Below are 18685 nucleotides of genomic sequence, written 5' to 3'. Positions count from 1 at the left end.
GATGTGGTTAGAGAGCTAAATCCTAAGATTCCACTAATAGGAAACCATTTGATAATATCTAAAATTATATACGTATGATAAAATTTCTAATACTTAGAAATCTGGAGGTAATTAGCTTAAAAAGTTAAATGCAGTTGCCTCTGGGGAGGAGAAATTGGGGTAGGGAAGTTACATTATAAGCCTTCTAGTACATTTGATTTTTTAGAACACATACACCTATTACTTTGATTAAAATAATAAATGTAAGTAAATAAAAACAGAATGGCTAGTTGGTGAGGGAAGTCGAACTAGCATATATAGACAACTCTGTCCTTCTCCGTGAAGGGAATAGAGAGGTAGTGGTCTCCAGAACCTGGTGAGTGGGCTTGAAGTGGATGGCAGTGTTAGAAGGCTTCTTGGCTGAGTCACAACAAATCCAGATGGCAAAAGTTCTAGCCCCTTTATTTTGGATCAGTGCCCTCTAGGTAGCAGCAGGTGAAGAATAAGAGCAAAGGAAGCCAGGTAAGGATCTTGCAAAGCAGTAGCCAATCCCAGTTGAATTGAATACTGAAGTCATAAGCTTTTACTTGGTAAGCCAAACTGAGTTTATGCTTTCTAAAGAGTCCTAAAAAGGTCCCCCTTTTCTCCCTTAGACATGGAACAGTCTTGGAAAGACTTAGATGGTTTTGACCATGTAAATGGGCACTCTCTTCAGCCAGAGAGTGAAACGGGGAGCAGCAACCCTTAAGTAGAGACAGTGTCTGTTGTTTTAGCCAGTCCAGCATCTAATTCTTCTTCCTGGTGGAACTGCATCCCCTCTCTCAGTTCATGAAGGACTGAGTGGTCAGCCAGGCTCCATGGGGGAGCACATGACTCCGGGCTAACCAATGAGAGCACTGAGTGTCCTTGATCACCATGATTGGTCAGAAGTGGGCATGTGACCTAAGCTGGGCCAATGACAGACCTCCTCAGCATTTTTGCTGACTGGAGAAATAGTACTATCTCACTGCATGGGTTGCTATGATGTAAGTCTGAGGTTGCTGATAACTATCTGGCCACCACCAGGCAAAAACTGCTTGAGAATGAAGCCTGCTCAGGGATAAGCAGCAGGGAGAGAAGGAAGGAACAGACTCCTGATAACATCATCTGTGCACCTGATCCAGTCACACCTGAAAACAGCAACCCCTAAGACTTCTTTTTTTTTTTTAATTTTAATTTTATTTTTGGCTGCGTTGGGTCTTCGTTGCTGCGTGTGGGCTTTCTCTGGTTGCGGCGAGTGGGGACTACTCTTCATTGCGGTGTGCGGGCTTCTCATTGCGGTGGCTTCTCTTGTTGAGGAGCACGGGCTCTAGGCGCACGGGCTTCAGTAGTTGTGGCACGTGGGCTCAGTAGTTGTGGCTCACGGTGTCTAGAGCACAGGCTCAGTAGTTGTGGCGCACGGGCTTAGTTGCTCCGCGGCATGTGGGATCTTCCCGGACCAGGGCTCGAACCCTTGTCCCCTGCATTGGCAGGCGGATTCTTAATCACTGAGCCACCAGGGAAGCCCAGCCCCTAAGACTTTTAGTTAATTGAGTCAAGAAATTCCCTTTTTGGGATTTTATGCCACTTACAACTGAGAAACTTTTGAGTGATACACCTCTCTGGAGACAACATGATATGAAGTGGGAGACCTGGAGGGAAAGGTAAAACACAAAGTCAGCATAACCAGATTATCTAATCCAGCCATCTAATCACAGCCAACCTCTGCAATTCTCCTTCCAAGGCTAATCCAGTGCTTGGAGTTGTTTTATCAAGGGAGGCTTATTCCCTTACCTGTGCATGTGGAAAAAGGCCCACTGCACAATCCTGCAAAGACTCGTAATTAGGAGGGTCATGTGATGGTATAGCTGAGCCTCTCACATGCTCAGATATGTAGACCTCATCTAGTTCAGCCCTTATCTGATCCAAACATTGTTCCTTCAGTCGGCCCAGCTTAGAGCCATCCAGTTTCTTCTGAAACTCCCAAGGGTGAGGACTGCCCCAACTCCCTGTCAACTTTTCCACTGAGGCCAAGAACAAACGGCATAGCTCGAAGATTCTTTCTCCATCGTACTGAGCCAGTTTCTGTTTCTCTGAACCTTCCACAGTCCCTAGCAACACAGGAAAAGTCCAAACCCACTTCCAAAGACAGTCCTTCAGGCACGTAAGGAGAGCTGCAGTGTCCTTTTTACTAACAGGGATGGAGTTCAACTGCATGAAACAGAAACCAGACTACAGCGGCTTAACCGAACAAATGCAGAGAGAGATATTTCTTCACATTACAATAGGGCTGGGCGGTCCAGAGCTGGTGTAACAACTCTGTGAGGTTCTCAGTGTCCCCATTCTATCCCTCTACTCCACCACCCTTAATAAGTAGCTTTCATCCTCGCGGTTGCCTCAGAGTTGCAAGATGCCTGCTCCGTCTCCAGAGCCCAATCCACATTCCAAGCAGGAAGGAAAAAAAAGGAAAGCAACAAGAAAACAAAACTTTCCCAGAAATACCCAGCAGACTTCTGCTTTTGTCACATCGGCCAAAATTGTGTTGCATGGACTACGCTAGTTGTGAACAAGTATAGGATATCTTTTGTTTATCTGTTGAAATCTGGACTTGCTGCTGCCTCAAGTAAAATGATGGTGCTATTGGTAAAAAAAAAAAAAAAAAAAAAAAAAAAAGTGAGAATGGGCATTGGGTAGGCAACTAGCAGTTGCTTCAAAAGCTTTCTCCAGACAAAATTCTTTTATAGAGAAGCAACAATGGAGCAAGGCTGACACCTTGACTTGAGGTGGGGGGGTCAGATAGACCCCCAACTCCGAGTCCAACCCCACCCCTTCCTTTCCTGTGTGACTCTAGGGGATATCCTTAAGTAATCTAAGTTCCTGTTTGCTTGTTTCTTAAAGAGGATAAATGTGCTTTTCTCAAGGGTTTCTGGAGTGATTAGAGCATCTCCATGCAAAATATCTTAACAATGAGACACTCAACAAATGGTAATTCTCCTACTTCCTATAATTGCTCATCACTGACATGTTTCTAATCCTTTCCTCCTGGACATACTCCCAGGATCTGCTCTAATGTCTTTTTCGAAATGCAGCCCCAGTATGGAACACAAAACTCCACTGTGTCTCCACATTGTGGAGACGATGGGGACGTTTACCCTCCTTGCTCTGGGCATCATACTTCTTTCTCACACCACCCAGCGTCTTTGGGGTTCTCATGAGCACATGATAACAGCAGGCCTGGGGAAGTCTACATTCACTTCTCCTCCCCTTGGGCTCTTGGCCCATCAAGAACAGGCTGGAAGGAGCTAAGCAGGGACCTGCACTCAACTTTATTAATGCACAGCTGGATGCAGAATTGGCAGGACCTCCAACTCCCCTCCTCAAATCTAGACCCTACACAATCCTGATGAAACCTCCAGAGAGAAACTGGAACCCAGGGAGCAAGGGCCTGGCTGGGCCTGGCCACGGAAGAAGGCCTGCTCGGTCTGCTTAATCCAGCGCAGCCCAAACTGGAGCTGCTCCCGCACCACAGCTGACCGCTGCCCATCCCAGCAGTGTCATGCCCTCCCCAGACTACCCAATCACATTAGAGGAGAGTGAGAAGGGTGGGGAAGGAAGCTGTGGTAGGCCAAATAATGGCCTCCCCAAAGGTGTCCATATCCTAATCCTTGGAACCTGTGAATAGGTTACCTTATGTAGCAAAAGGGATTCTGCTGGTGTGATTAAGGATCTTGAGATGAGAAGATTATCCTGGATGATTCAGGCGGGCCCTATGTAATCACAAGGGTCCTTCTAAGAGGGAGTCAAGAAGGTCAAAGGCTGAAGACAGAGATGGGATGATGGAAGCAGAGGTTGGAGGGATGTGCTTTGAAGACAGAGGAAGGGGCCGTGAGCCAAGGAATGCAGGTGGTCTCTAGAAGCTGGAAAAGGCAAAGGCACTGATTCTCCCCTGGCCAAATGGATTCTTCCTCTTGATTTTAGCCTCTTAAAACTCATTTCAGACTGCTGGACTCCAGAAAATTAAGAGAATAAGTTTGTGTTGTGTTAAGCCACTAAGTCGGTGGTCATTTGTTACAGAAGTGATAGAAAATTACTATGGGTGAGACAGGCTGGGACCTGGGACCCTTTGCTGCAGTGCTGCAGTGCTGGCCCCTGGACACACCTCTCCTCACCTCCAGCTACAAAATACAAAGAAACTGTATGGGACTAAAAATAACTGCGTGCCTGCACACACTTGGGGCAAATTCTGGACCCAAAAGATACAAAGAGACCAAAAAACCCAACTGCCACTTCTGAAGAGCCGGGAGCAAAAACTGGGTGTCAGGAGCAAAAGCAGGGTACTGAGCATGCCCCCTGCACTCAACACCAACAGAGGGGTGGGCAAAACCCCTAAGCCACCCCTCCAGCCTGACCCCTCGACACACCCCTACCCCCGCCCCATGTAAGGAACAAGCTTGCCCCCCTCAGCAAGCGAGCAAGCAAGGGAACCTGTTGTTTGTTCTCGCTCCCCCCTGCTTCAGGAGGGGCCCCAATAAAGCCTTGCCTGAATTTCTTTTCTGGCCTCTAGTCAATTTCTATCGATTGGGGAAGGCCAAGAACCCTGGTCGGTAACATGGGGACTGAAAGAGAGAGGACTGTAAGAAAAGGAGCATTTGGAATCACCCAGGACTCCAAGGCTTTCCACAAGCTCAGTCATGGGTTTCTTCACTGCTTCTGCCAACCAGATGCTTCCTTCATCCTTCAAGGTTCGGTTCAAACGTCGTTTCCTTGTGTAGCTTTTCCTGGCTAACCTGACCTGGAGCGGTTGGAATGATGTGATCTGAAGACAGAGGAAGGGGCCACAGCCAAGGAACGCAGGTGGTCTCTAGCGTGCACAGGGCACTCTGTCTACACCGCTGTTCTGGACATCGCAACTCGGTATGTAGTTTTCTGTCTGTGTGTCTGTCTGACTTTCTCATCAGAGGGGGAGCTCCCTGGGGATTGAAGCTATAGTAATTTCTCCTAAAAGCATATTGGATTGAGTAGAATTAAGCCAGGCCCTCCCCAACCCAGACTTGCAGTACTGAGTGTCTCTGCTTTCATTTCGACCCAACCCAGCCATTCACAGCTCATCGCCCCAAATAGGAGCACTCCCTCTGCATCTTTGACAAGCTCTCTTTCAGTGTCCTGTCTTGGCATCAATATAAACGTTACCATGGATACCTAGTGTTTTATTTGCATACCTACAATCCAAGTCCTTCCCCAGGAGTTTTGAATCAGAACCAAGAGGTTCCAGCCCAGACCGGTTGCTCCTTTGAATAGAGGACTTGTTAACCCAGCTGCCATTGTTTTCATTGGAAATTTTTTCCTCCCAAGTTCTGTACAGATGGGGAGGGAGAAGCAGGAAGCAGAGGGCAGAGAGGGGAGGAAAGACTCTCTGTGCTTCCACACTGCCCCGTCCCTGGTTTCAGTGCATCCCTGAGGCCTAACAGCAGGCCTACCCTGGAATTCTTGAGATACCTTTGGGGTCTTTCCAATAGATTTCCTGTTTTGCTTAGCTCAGCTAGAGTTCATTTCCATCCCTCACAACGAAAGCAGTCCTAAAAAATTTGGAATGGAGTGAACAGAGTGTTGGCGCATCATATATATGGTACATTCCCAAACCAAATATGGTAAAGCCTCACTTACCCAGAGGTCATGAGTGTGTTCTCTTGCCCTCGCAGAACGCTATGGAAAACCCAGAAGGAAGAAAGAGTGCCTCTTGTTCTATCTGCCCCACTGCAGGGCAAGGCCAGGAGGAGACAAATCATAGAGCAGAGTGAAGATCAGGAGACGGACATGGATTGGAACACTGGGAGCAGAAGCCAAAGATGCCAGGATCCAGTGGTCAAATAGAGCAGGCAAAAACCGAAGAGGAGTGGGCCAGGGTCCAAACAGGTGGGAGGAAGCCACCCTTCGGGCACCAGAGAGCCCTGATGAATGTTCTCTGTGAATGGACACCCGTCTTGAAGGCCAGGACCATTGTCACTGGCACCTCCCATCTTCACTAGAGCCACTGAGTCCTGAGGCCAGTTCCTGAGGCCCGGTCAAGCTTAAGTCAGGCTCACAAAGCTCATGCACTGGTTCCATGAGTAGTCCATGGGGCTGGATTCCACACTTCTTCACTCTTATTTAGGAAGCAGTCCTAGCAAGCTTGATTAACCAGTTTCCCAGTCCACGATGGATTGGAAATCCCACATTAGAAATGGGGAGAGATGCTATTAGAGGACTCACAGTGATAGTGGCGGGAACTGATGAGCCACCACAGGGCTTCTCCACCTCAGCACAAATGACATTTGGGGTCAGTTAATTCTTTGTTGCAGGGAGCTGTCCTGTGCATTGCACAATGTTTACCAGCATCCTTCTGCCCACTAGATGCCAGTAGCACTCCCTCTATTCGTGTCAACCAAAAATGTCCCCAACATCGCCACAAGTCCCTGAAGGACAAAATCATGCCAGGTGGAGAACGATTGTGCTATAAGAAGAGAGTGACAAACAGTTTTAAAATATTCACAAGAACAACAACAAAACTGCAACAGCCCAGGCCAGTTAGTTAAAGGGGCAGAGCCCAGCACCAATCCCTGGCCCTCACGGGTGAGTCGTTTATGGCAGAGTCACACCGTGCTTTCCACTGACCCAGAGCTTCCCTGGCTGGCTCTCCTGCCCCTCTATCACGCTGATGGAAATCCCCCCAAAGTGATAGAGTTGTGCTGGCCATCACATTTAAGAAGGCCCCTTCTCAGAAAGAAAGTGGGAGAAATGTGCCCCCAGAGGGCGGCAGCACTTCCCTGGGGAGGATGGAACAATGGGATTTTTTTTTTTCCTCTCTTTAGCATCCTTTGACAGTGACTGGCACATAGCAGACCCTCACTAAGCTGAGTTGAGTTAAATGCAATGTTAAAGGTTTCTACACTGACTCCATATTGTTTTGGGACTCACTGGAGGCCGAGATCCTCTCAATACTTGGAGGCCCATCTGCAATTCTGCATCCCTGTCCTGGGGCCTCTCTCCCATGACCCCTCCCACCTCTCCCAGAACCTTGACCTCCCCCCCCCCCCCGCCCCACCTCCACCCTGCCCCATGCTTATCATGTAAGTCAAGAGGACCCTTCTCCCTCCCCTCAAGGGGTGTGGAGGATTGAGAGCTGGCCCACGGAGTCTTGATTTGTAAAGAGGTACTGCGGTCGACATCTGGGGTCTCTCAAATCCTAGTCTCCTCTTTTGTTTCAGAACGTCAAAAACCTGAGCTGAGTCGGATTAACTGCCGTCTGGCCCCTGAACAGGATGGTTGTGTGTGCACACGTGTGTGTGAAAATGTGTGGGTGACTGTGGGCGTGCTCGGGAGAGGGAGGGAGGGAGCGTGGGAGGATGTGGGACAATGTTTGCGTGTGCGCATGCGCTTGCAGGGCCCGAACACAAGGTTTCAGCTTCAGGTTATTCAGGGCCTGGATTCGGTTGCTGGAAGCAGGTATTGGGTTGGCCAAAAGGTTCGTTCAGTTTTTTCGGTAAGGTGACTCTAGTAGCACTTAGTTGTCTTTAACTTCATTCAAAACAGTTTTGTTAGTTTGTATGTGACAACTGTCATATCAACCTGCATTTAAAAAAAAGACTCATCACAATTGGTGAATTTTTGTGTAGCCATTTTAATATGGAAGAAAAAAAGCAACATTTTCGGCATATTATGCTTTATTGTTTCAAGAAAGGTAAAAACGCAACCAAAATGCTAAAAAAGATTTGTGCAGTGTATGGAAAAGGTGCTGTGACTGAGCGAACGTGTCAAAAGTGGTTTGCGAAGTTTCGTGCTGGAGATTTCTCGCTGGACGATGCTCCATGGTTGGGTAGACCAGTTGAAGTTGATAGTGATCAAATCGAGACATTCATTGAGAACAATCAACGTTACACCACATGGGAGATAGCTCACATACTCAAAATATCCAAATCAAACATTGAAAATCATTTGCACCAGCTTGGATATGTCAATCGCTTTGATGTTTGGGTTCCACATAACCAAAAAAAGCCTTCTTGACTGTATTTCCGCATGCGATTCTCTACTTAAACGTAATGAAAACGTTCCGTTTTTAAAACAAATTGTGACGGGCGATGAAAAGTGGATACTGTACAATAACGTGGAATGGAAGAGATGGTGGGGCAAGTGAAATGAACCACCACCAGCCACACCAAAGGCCGGTCTTCATCCAAAGAAGGTGATGTTGTGTATATGGTGGGATTGGAAGGGAATCCTCTATTATGAACTCCTTCTGGAAAACCAAACGATTAATTCCAACAAGTACTGCTCCCAATTAGACCAACTGAAAGCAGCACTCGACGATAATCGTCCGGAATTAGTCAACAGAAAATGCATAATCTTCCATCAGGATACTGCAAGACTGCAAGTTTCTTTGATGACCAGGCAAAAACTGTTACAGTTTGGCTGGGAAGTTCTGATTCATCCCCTGTATTCACCAGACATTGCACCTTTGGATTTCCATTTATTTCGGTTTTTACAAAATTCTCTTAATGGAAAAATTTTCAATTCCCTGGAAGACTGTAAAAGGCACCTGAAACAGTTGTTTGCTCAAAAAGATAAGTTTTGGGAAGATGGAATTATGAAGTTGCCTGAAAAATGGCAGAAGGTAGTGGAACAAAAGGCTGAATACGTGGTTCGATAAAGTTCTTGGTGAAAATGAAAAATGTGTCTTTTATTTTTACTTTAAAACCAAAGGTACTTTTTGGCCAGCCCAATACCTCAGCTGGAGGCCTCTTTCATCCCAGCGGCGTGGGCCTGGGCATTTCCTTTTGCACTAGAAACGGGTGCTGCCGTTAGTCATGCTGGTGACTGGACAATGGGGAGGCCGGGCTGGAGAGCCAAGGCTCCCTCCGAGCTGGTACAGGGCCACACCGTCAGACTTTCGTCAGGGACAGTCCAGGAAAGAATGGCCCGTGGCAGGCGTACAAGGCTCCTGGACCGTGGCCACTAGACAGGAGGGTCACATTGCTGGACGTCAAGGTTGACGCACACAGCCTGGCATGGGCCCCAGGACCTGAGCAGATCTTTACAATCACCTTGGAAGAGGTCGAGGGGCAGGGAAATTTGCATCATGGGAGTTCCCAAAGGCTCTGTCCTAAGAGATCTGATCTGAAATCCAGGGTTAGCCGTGGAAGAAGTTGGCCTAGTCATGAGTCCAGTCCCCAGTGGGTGCTAGTTTCCAGTGCAGGGTCCATGACAAATTCTTGTTCCTGCAGCCAGGAGCCAGAGACACTGAGAATGACAGTTGCAGGAAGACCCTGGGACAATCCTTCAGGGTGGCCAAGATGAACTGGGAGTTCCAGAATAAGCAGCAGAAGGTACAGCAGAGAAAAGGATGAGGATTCACACTGAGAACACGCTTTGGGGAACGTGTCCCAGGCACCGTGCCCACTGCTGCATCATATACCAGCTCGGGGATCTTCAAAGCAAAGCCCAAGGGCACTGGGGCACTAGACGATTCAATGGACAGATGAGCAAACCGAGGCTCAGAAAGAGGAGATGATTTTCCTGATATCACACAGCCATTAAGAGCAGAGCCAGCATTCAAGCAAGGTCAAGAATGAGGTACAGAATGTCCAGCAATCAACAGACTGGTTAAATAAATAATGGTTTATTTATGGAATACTGAGCAGCCATTGACATTTCTTGGTAGAAGAATATTTAATGACCTGGAAAGATGTTCAAGATATACAGTGGAGTGGAAAAAAAAAAGAAGCAGGTTACAAAACAGCATGTGCAAATGGGTTGTTAAAAAATAAAATACAGAGGTGTGATTTCCAAGAAAAAAAATCAAAATATTAGCAGAGACTATCTCTGGATAACAGGAGTAGGTGGGATTTCTATTCTATGTCTTCATCCATTTTTTCTTACAAGGATCATTTTGTAACAAGGACACACCTGACAGAAGGAGCCCAGGTTGTGTTTTTGGGGGGGAAGGGAGGGGCTGGATTCCAGGGCTGAGTGGACCGGACGGTGTGGTAGGAAGCAACACCGTCCTCCGAACACTTGGACTTTTTCTGGATCAAGCAGCAGGCAGAGCTGGGTGCCTGCCTCTGCTAGCGGAAGCCAGGCCTGGCTCTGCGTGCACCCGTAATTGAGTTCTACCCCTTTGGGCCTGTACTCGCAGGGCAGGTGGGCGTGGGGAGAGAGCAGCGTTGGACTGGGTTTATCCTGGGTGTGCGTCGTGGGGAGAGCCGGGGACAGTTGCTTAAATGCACGCCTTTTTGCCAAGTCTTCAGTTTAGGGGTGGCAGGGGGCTCGCTCAAAAGTCACAAGCGACCGTGTGAGCTCAGTCCTCTGGAACTGTGGCTCTCAAACTTCTGAGGCCCAACAACAAGCCTGCAAACATTTACAAATATTTTATAATACTTTAATAACCTGAAAGTAAATTTGTTGATAATATAACCTACCTACAGGCATAATATATATTATCAGTCAATCTGATGCCCTAACTGTATTAGAAAGGAAAAAAATAGTTTCTAATAAAACAACAAGTATTTCAATATGTAAATGCTCAGGCAAGACTATACAGTACAAGACAGCATCCCCTCACCTCCACCACCGCCACCAGAAGCACACACAGATTTCCAAAACTCTCCCTAGGGGAGATTCAAGCCAGAGGACCACTGATTAGAGTAATCATCCCTGGTGTATAGTGAATGCTTTCTCAGAGTCAGGCTCTCTCTTTCTCTTTCTCTCTCTCTCTCTCTCTCTCTCTCTCTCTCTATATATATATATATATATATATAAAGTCATCTAATCTTCACAACACTATGAGGTAGATGCTCTTATAAGCCCCATTTTACAGATGAGAAACAGAGGCCCAGAGAGGTTGAGTTACTTGCCCAAGGTTGCACAGCAAGTGAGCCGGGGGGGCTGGGATTTGAACCCTGGCAAACTGGCTTTCCTGGGGGAGGAGGCTCAGCCTGAGGGAACTGAGTCAAATCTGAGGAGCATGGCCCCAGGCCCTCTGAGCTGCAGTGTTTCTCAACCTCAGCACAATTCATATTATGGGCTAGATAACTCTTTGTTGCGGGGGCTGTCCTGGGCGGACTGAGATGTTTAGCAGCATCCCTGGCTTCCACCCATCAGATGCCATTACACCCCCAGCATCGGCAACGACCAAAATGTCGCCAGACATAGTTAGAGAGCTACTGGGTTAGAGAATCAAGGCAGAATCTAGAGAAGGCACAACCTGAGCCAGGTCTGCAGATACGGGAGAATTTCTGGAACTAGAGAAAAGCGGGGCAATGCCCTAGGGGAGGGATGGGAATGACATGGGTATGGCAGGAGTGGGTGGTTATATGGAGGACATGGGAAAGAGGGTCTGGGTGGCCATGTGCACAGAGATAAAGAGAAAAATTGAGATCATGTGGCCAGAAGGAGGGGTAGCTGCCTTCCTTCCTGGTTCCTCTCCCAACTTCACATCCTGCCCTGAGAGGACCCCTGATGAAGACAGCACCGGAAAATGATTTTGGTTGAAAATCCCACATTGATCAGAATTTACTTGGCTTTTCCAAGCCCACTGCACCCCCCTCTAAAGGTTTGCATGACTTTCCAACCCTCAGATGAATCACTCCCACACGTGGAGATCCATCTCCCTGTTTTGTAACCTCCCCCCATTCTTAGCCAGTATCCCAGCCACACCTTCTTGGGCCCTGAGAGCCATTTGCAGTCTCCTTGGCAGGCAGGCGGAGAAGGGGTGGGGGACTCCTGGCCTGTAATGCTGAGAAGGGCAAGGAGCAGGGGAGACAAATGCCTTGGGCTGATCAGTGAGGAGCCCCCTGCAAAACCCCCTTCACCTCTTGGCTCTCAGCTGAGTCCCTCTGGGAGAAGAGGCGAGTCTCAGACAACCCTTTGGCCACTGCACTTGGCTCTTGACTGGAATAATTAGATCTGGAGCCAGGAATGATGTCATGCCTCTGCGGGAGACTAGAGGATGACTTTGAGCAAGGCATTTATTGTGGCCTCAGCTCTCTTCTTTGTCTAGTGAAGTGGGGTGGACTTGGTAAGTTTTAACACTCTTGCACTGACACTCTGACTTGAAGATGAGAGCCTAGGCAAGTCCCCCTTGGAAGAGTGTGGCAGCCATGGCTTTGCATACCCAACTCACTTCCCCTCCTTCTTCCTCTAGTTTCCCTGTGAGCCTCTCTCCTTCCCCTGGTGGTACTGATACGGCTGTCAATATGATGCCCTATCTTATTCCAAGAGTGTAAGGGTGGGCGAGTGTCCCAGGCAGAGGACCCTCCCTATGTTGATTGGTTCATTAATGGACATGCTCCTGTGTGAGCCAGTTAAGACTCTTCCCTGGGATATGGAAGACAGAAATGATGTTTAAAGGGACTTATTAGGCTAGAAAGGTGTGAGTCTAAGGCTACCAGCTGTCATCTTCCTGACACAAGAAGAAAGCCCATCTATAGAATAAAGCCAGGATACAGAGCACAACAAAGCTGAGAGCCCAAGAGACAGATAAAGCCTTGATAACATTGTTTGAATCCCTGGATCAAACTGTGCCTGACGTGATGCCCAGTTGTGAGTTAATTCTCTTTTTGCTTAAGCTAGTTTAATTTGGGTTTCTGTAACTTACAACTGAACCAGTCCTAACTAATACAGCCCTTCAGCAGTAGGGCTATGCGAGGGGGTATTGAGTATATGGAGGGGTAGAATCTGCCAGCTTAAACCTCCAGCCCAAGGCAACAAACGTCAGAACCGCCCCACATATCTCTCCTGCCATGTGCTTTGACAGTCCCTTAGCTTCAGCCTTACGGAGCGGCACTCTTCTAACCTAACCCATGACCCAGTGCCATCATGCATGTTTTTCAAGCCCAAAGCTTGACAGCAGTTTTGAAAAAGGATGTCCTTGCCCCAAGTCACATAGCACCCAGGAAAACAGGCAAGTGGAATCTGTAATGCACAGCTTTGCTATGGACTGAGCTGTTTCCTCTCAAAGTTCGTATGCTGAAGCCCTAACCCCCAATATGACTATATTTGGAGACAAGGCTTTTAGGAAGCAATTAAGATTAAATGAGATGGTAAGGGTGGGGTCCTGACCAATAGACTTGGTGTCCTTTTAAGAAGAGGAAAAGCTAAATCTCTCTGCAAGCACGGGCTCCAAGGAAAGGCTACATGAGCACAAAGCTAGCAGGCAGCCGTTTGCTCACAAGGAAGAGGGCCCTCACCAGAACCTGACCATGCTGGAGCCCTAATCTCAGACTTGCAGCCTCCAGAACAGTGAGAAAATAAATGTCTGCTGTTTAAGCCACTCAGTCTATGGTATTTTGTTATGACAGCCAGAGCTGACTGAGGGACACTCCTCTCCACCCCCACCAGAAGGCCCCATGTGGTGGTGAAGAAATAATTCTTAGCCAAGAGTTCTCAGCAGTTACCACATGCCAGGCTATTCTAAGCGCTTTCCATACCTTAACTCACTGAGTCCTCATAACAACACTGCGAAATAGGCAACATTACAGGTTTCCCCTGATATCTGACAACAGAGAGTTCCTACGAAAGCTTTTGTAAGCTGAAATGGCATAAGCAAAGGAGTTACCTTAGGAGCTGAAGCACAGATGCTCAGACACAGTTCAAAGCTATGGTAACATGATGCTGAGATGCTGACTGTAATTCCTGGGAAGGAGCTTGGTGGGGCCACCCTCATTGCTTGGGGTGCACGCTGCCTCTATACTGCTTGCTGCAAAACTAACGCTGAACGCTATCTTCACTTTACGCCTTTTTTTCATAAAAGCAAAAATCCTCTTTGGATTTCAGTTAGCAAAAACAGGTACTAATGTAGGTCTTTTGTAAAAGCGAAGTGGCATAAAGCAAACTTTCAAAAAGTGGGAGATACCTGTATAACCATTATACAGATGAGGCAACTGAGGCACAGAGAGGTTTGGGAAACAAGGTCACACGGTAATACTGTAAAACTGGATTCTAACCCGGCAGTCTAAATCCAGCACTCCTCAACCCCGAGAAACTGAGGAAGAGAGACAGGCAAGACTGCCCACGACCACCTGAGAGAATCATCAGAAATGGAAGACCCCGCATTCAGACACCGGACAGTGCTGTGTGGGAGAACAAACTTGGTTCCCAGCTTGGCATAGTCCACAGGACGTGACCTGCCGCTGCATGCCCTCCAGGGAGGTGCCATAAGGGCCATTCTCCATTCAGTAGCCCTGTGAGCTTGCCTAAGTCATGTGAAAAATACGAGGTAGACAACAGGATGCTCAAAGCCCTTCCCATTCATTCTGTGGCTCTAAAAGCACAGCCCCTCGGCATGGGGGGTGCTGCCAGAGAAACTGTGTGGAATCAGATCAGCCAGCATGTCCCCACTGGGGTCTGTTAATTCTGGCTCAGGGCCTGGCACGGATTCCAACTCACCCCTGAGGGTAGCAGAATCTGCTTTGCCCCCAAACACCCCCAAGCGCTGGAGCTGAGGGCTTACTCCAGGCCCACTCCCTCTGAGACCTTTCTGGAAGCCTCATCTAACCCTAGTGGCCAAGTGCCACTACATCATGACCTGGCCAGGCCCCAAAAAATCCTTGTGCGATGGGGCGTTGAATCCTTCCAAGACTCATCTCCTTGTCTCCAGTGGTCCCCAGTGCCTGGGACCCTGGGCTGGTGTAAAATGGTGGGTTGCAACCCCTTGTAGGAATGGACTCAGACCCCACCCCCGTGCTCAGATGCCCTGTGGGATGCTGGAAACAGGGACTCGGCCCATAAAGGGCCTCTGGGGTCTCCTTGTAATGGCGCCCAAGACCCACCAGGTGTCGCTGTGTAGCCGGAGCGATGAAGGGTGATGGCGGGAGGATTTTCTCCACCACCGACACTAGGGACTGGAGAAGCAAAGGCAGGAGGCCCGGGTGGAGCAGAGTGGGGGCCCTGTCCTCCGGCCTGCAGGCCAGCGGAAGCACCCCCTTCGAAGACACATGTCGTGATCCGTGAGCCTGGGGACAGCAGAGGTCTCCGTCCAAGGCCTGAAATGAGATAAGGTGGAGGTGGGAGAGCAATTTCCGATCTGTCTGCCAGGCCACGTTTCCCCATCCCAGCAAGCCCGCCCTGGGACTGGAGGCGCCCTCCCACCCGCTCCAGGAGCTCCCCTCAGCTTCCTGGGGGCCTGCCTGGGGCTACCCCAGCCCCACCCACAGAGGCCAGCGAGCCATGTAGACTGCATGCATCTCTTCAGGGCCAAAGAGCAGAGCCCCTGATCTCACCCCCAAGCAAAGCTGGTTCAAAGTCAGGCAGGGCTGGGAGACTCAGACTGGTCACTTCCAGCCTAACCAGAGCCCCAAAGGCTTGTCACCCAGAAGCCAGCAGGCCCCAACACTGGCTTCCGTCCCATCCTCCTCCGGCCATGGAGGGAGACGGGAGGAAATATGTTTTTTTGTCCTCACCTATTCCAGCCTCTAAATCCTGAGGCTCCACGCACTGGAGGCCCTGGGTATTGCAGTGGAAGGACTTGGAGCATTTTAATTGCCTCAGGCTCCACCCACCTGAGGACAGCTGTGGGCTCACTCTGCAGCTCCCAGAGGTCGAGTTGCGTACAGTTCTGGCACTTCTGGTTCCCCAGGTGGGCCTCAAGGGAGGGAATGTCAGAATGAAGAGGGGTGGGTGTCCCCCACAGACCTGGGGCTCAGCCCCTCCAGCTCCAAGCCCTTCTGTCTCTGACAGCACGCAGAGGCCACCATCTATAGCTCTTCCCTGGAAAGGAAAATCAAAGGGGTTGAGGGGGGGGAAGAAGGCAGTAGCTCTGTGAGTGACTCAAAGCCCCATGGGTGAGATGGAAAAGGAAGGCAGGGGATGGGAAGAGGCCCAAGAAAAGCAGGGGAGGCAGGATGCACCCTCCGCAGGTGTTGGGAGGCAGGGGTGGAACAGCCCAGTGAGGAGCCGGCTGAGATAGGGGGTTGAGGGGTTTGGTCTGGGTAATGGCTACTGAAGGTATCACGGGGGTGGTGGGTGCATCTAACTAAAAAATTCTGTTAGCATAAATCACCCACTGTCCTTCCTTTATGCATCAAAGCACAAATACAAACCGATCACCCACTGGAGGCTGCACTGTGCCAGGCAATATAAAGGAGACACCAGAAGCATCCTGTTCCCAAAGGTGTTACGGTCTAGGTCTAGGCAGGGAGACAAGACTTAAGAACAAGGACACTTGTGTGTGTGTGTGTGCATAGCATGCAACATTGGCTGAGAAAGCTCGTGATAACTGTACAAGTGTGTGAGACCCCAGCTATTAAATGTTTGCTCATGGCTGCTCCCTGATCACTCCTAGCATAAAAAGTACAACAAACATACAAGACTCCCAGAAACCCTGCCTGATTTCCAGTGTCTACTCAAGATTTTGCACCTATGTGTCTGTGCATGTGTGTGTATGTGTGTGTGTTTGCATGTGTGAGACCAGGCATATCAGTAGCATCTGTAGCTTTGTGCTTGGAGTCCTAGATGAAGAGGTTTCTAAGAATTGTTGCATGTCAGAGCAGCAAAGGAACCCAGGGGTCCCATAGGCCTCTCACTATACAGAAGGGGAGGAGAAAAGTCCAAGGGGCTAAATCATATGCCTCGGGTCACTCAGCAGTGAACAAGGTAATAAAATTGGCCATGAAGCTTATCTCATGTAAGGCTGACACGTGGGCTCACTGGAGGGCAGAGGTGGAAGCGGTGTTGGAAGTGGACTACGGGAACACTTGTTTCCTCTACAGCCTATGACAACAGTGGGGAAGGTGGGGACACGTGGTGTCGCTGTGCCAACCTGGGACACGACAGTCACGGGGAGACAATGAAGGAAAGTGGTTAAGGGCTGGGTTCTGGAGACAAACTTCTGTGGCTGGAATCCTGGCCCTATTACTTACTAGATGCTTCTTAACATCTCTGCACCTCCGTTTCCTTATCTGGAAAATAGCCCACCCATGCCCCCGACTCCAGCCGTGGGACAAAGCTGGCACCCCTCAACCTGCCTGCTTTCAACCTGCCTTACTTTCACCAGGAGGAGGCTAGAGCTTCTATCTGTGTTGTCAGGTGTGGGAATTACAGGGTAAATCAATGAAAAAGGAAGCTCATGAGCTGGCAAGCCCAGAGGGTGAACTCTGGGTCCCAGCAGTGGTCTCCGGCCGAGGTGGGCTTGCTGGAATTCTGCTGGCCAGGAGCATTAGGCAACAGACTGATGCAGCTCCTTTTAACTTTTATCATTTGCTTTACTCTCTTCATTTCCACCCCTGCCCTGCATCATCATATGTCAAAATCAGCAGGAACCATGGAGCCGGCCTTGTCTTCATTTTAGGACAGAGGACCCTGAGCTCAGACGAGAATATTTTTCCTGTGGCTGGTGGGAGCCTCGCCAAGCCTGCCGAATCCAGGCTGGCCACAGCTCAACCCTCTAGGCCGGGTACCAGGCCTTCCTTAGCAACTGCCCCTGAATCACGGCAGAGAGCACTCACTCGTGGGATCTGGCCCCCGGGGTGGGTCCCTGTAAAGAAGCCACACTTGAGCCTGAGCCGGGCAGAGCTGGCGAGAGGAAGCGCGTGGGCTCCGCGCTGGCACGGGGCCGCCTGCCCCTCCACCCCTGCAAGAACCCGTGACAAACAACCTTGCCTGGTGCCCGAGTGCCTGCCAAGCCCTGTCGCAGTAAAACCCTGGCAGACTCCGTAAGGAGTCCAATTTCAGCCCAGCGGGTGGGGAAACCAAGGCAGCGAGAGCCCAATGTGACCAAGCTCACACACAGTGCTGGCAACCAGAGGCGGGGCATCCAGGGCTGCAGGCTGACCCCTGAGCCACTGGGCCACTCCAGCCAAGGCTCTGGGCCTGGCACAGAGCAGGAAAGAACATTGCCTGGATTCCTGTCAGCAGCAGAGCCCAGAGAAAGACCCAGCGCGTTCCATCCAGGAGTCCTCACTGCGGTCCCCTCTCTCCAGGGGTAAAAGAGCCACTGGGGACCCCCAGGAGCTCCCTGGGGCATCAGGTCCAGGCCAGGAATCCAGCTCTAGAGCATTCCAGCTCCCAGCTGAGTGCCTGGAACAGCAGACATCAAAAACCTGGCAGGCAGAGGGAGAAGGGAAGATTAGATCATTACAGCAGAATGAAGGCAACCAAGAAACCCAGGGAGGGGAGGAGGGACAGAGGCCAAGAATGTGTTCAAGGCAACCTGAAAACTCCTTCAGATTAAAGCTGGCCCAGACACTGGCGGCTTCCCCACTGCCTGAGTTACTGGCCGAGGAAAACCTGGTGCGTCTCCACCCTTCTGGGGGCCCAGAGCTGGTCCACACACGTGTGTGGCATCGGCACCTAAGTGTCACGAAGGCATTGGGAACAGTAAGCAAGTTCGGTGCTCCGTGTGCAGACGCACATTTGGGCATAAAACACCCATGTGCAGGTATACACAGTAGTGGGTGCGTGTGTTTGTGTGCAGTCTACAAACATGTTTTCACCAAGCTCAACGAGAAGCAATCAGTCATCTCCGTGGAATCTTAGCAACCGCCATCCCCAGAAAAGGCTCCTGCCAGCTGGAGCTGCGATGAGTCAGCAGAGGCGGCTGGGGTGGGGGAAGGAGGCGAGCTCTCGCCCTGGAGCCGGCCTCTCCCTTCTCCCGGCCTGGCTGCCTCGCCTGGGTCACTGCTTTGGCACCGATGTCCGAGAACACATTCCTGGAACTGGC

At 49.9% G+C, this 18685-nt stretch overlaps 1 long non-coding RNA gene across 1 annotated transcript in view; it reads right to left on the bottom strand.

The window, feature by feature from the left end:
- The window catches only part of LOC309626629, a 47613-nt gene that overhangs the window by 6355 nt on the left and 22573 nt on the right, over positions 1-18685 (bottom strand). Inside the window, exons 2-6 of the long non-coding RNA XR_014243327.1 lie at positions 17858-18065; positions 15528-15728; positions 14799-15011; positions 5662-10377; positions 1590-1649 (exon numbers count right to left, since the gene is read on the bottom strand). This is a non-coding gene — a long non-coding RNA (uncharacterized lncRNA). The remainder of the gene's footprint in view (positions 1-1589; positions 1650-5661; positions 10378-14798; positions 15012-15527; positions 15729-17857; positions 18066-18685) is intronic.

The sequence above is a fragment of the Balaenoptera borealis genome (genome assembly GCF_965194805.1).
Source record: "Balaenoptera borealis genome assembly, chromosome: 3".
NCBI classification, from domain to species: Eukaryota; Metazoa; Chordata; class Mammalia; order Artiodactyla; family Balaenopteridae; genus Balaenoptera; species Balaenoptera borealis.
The sequence above is the reverse complement of the archived record's forward strand: the minus strand, read 5'-3'. Positions and strand labels throughout refer to the sequence as shown.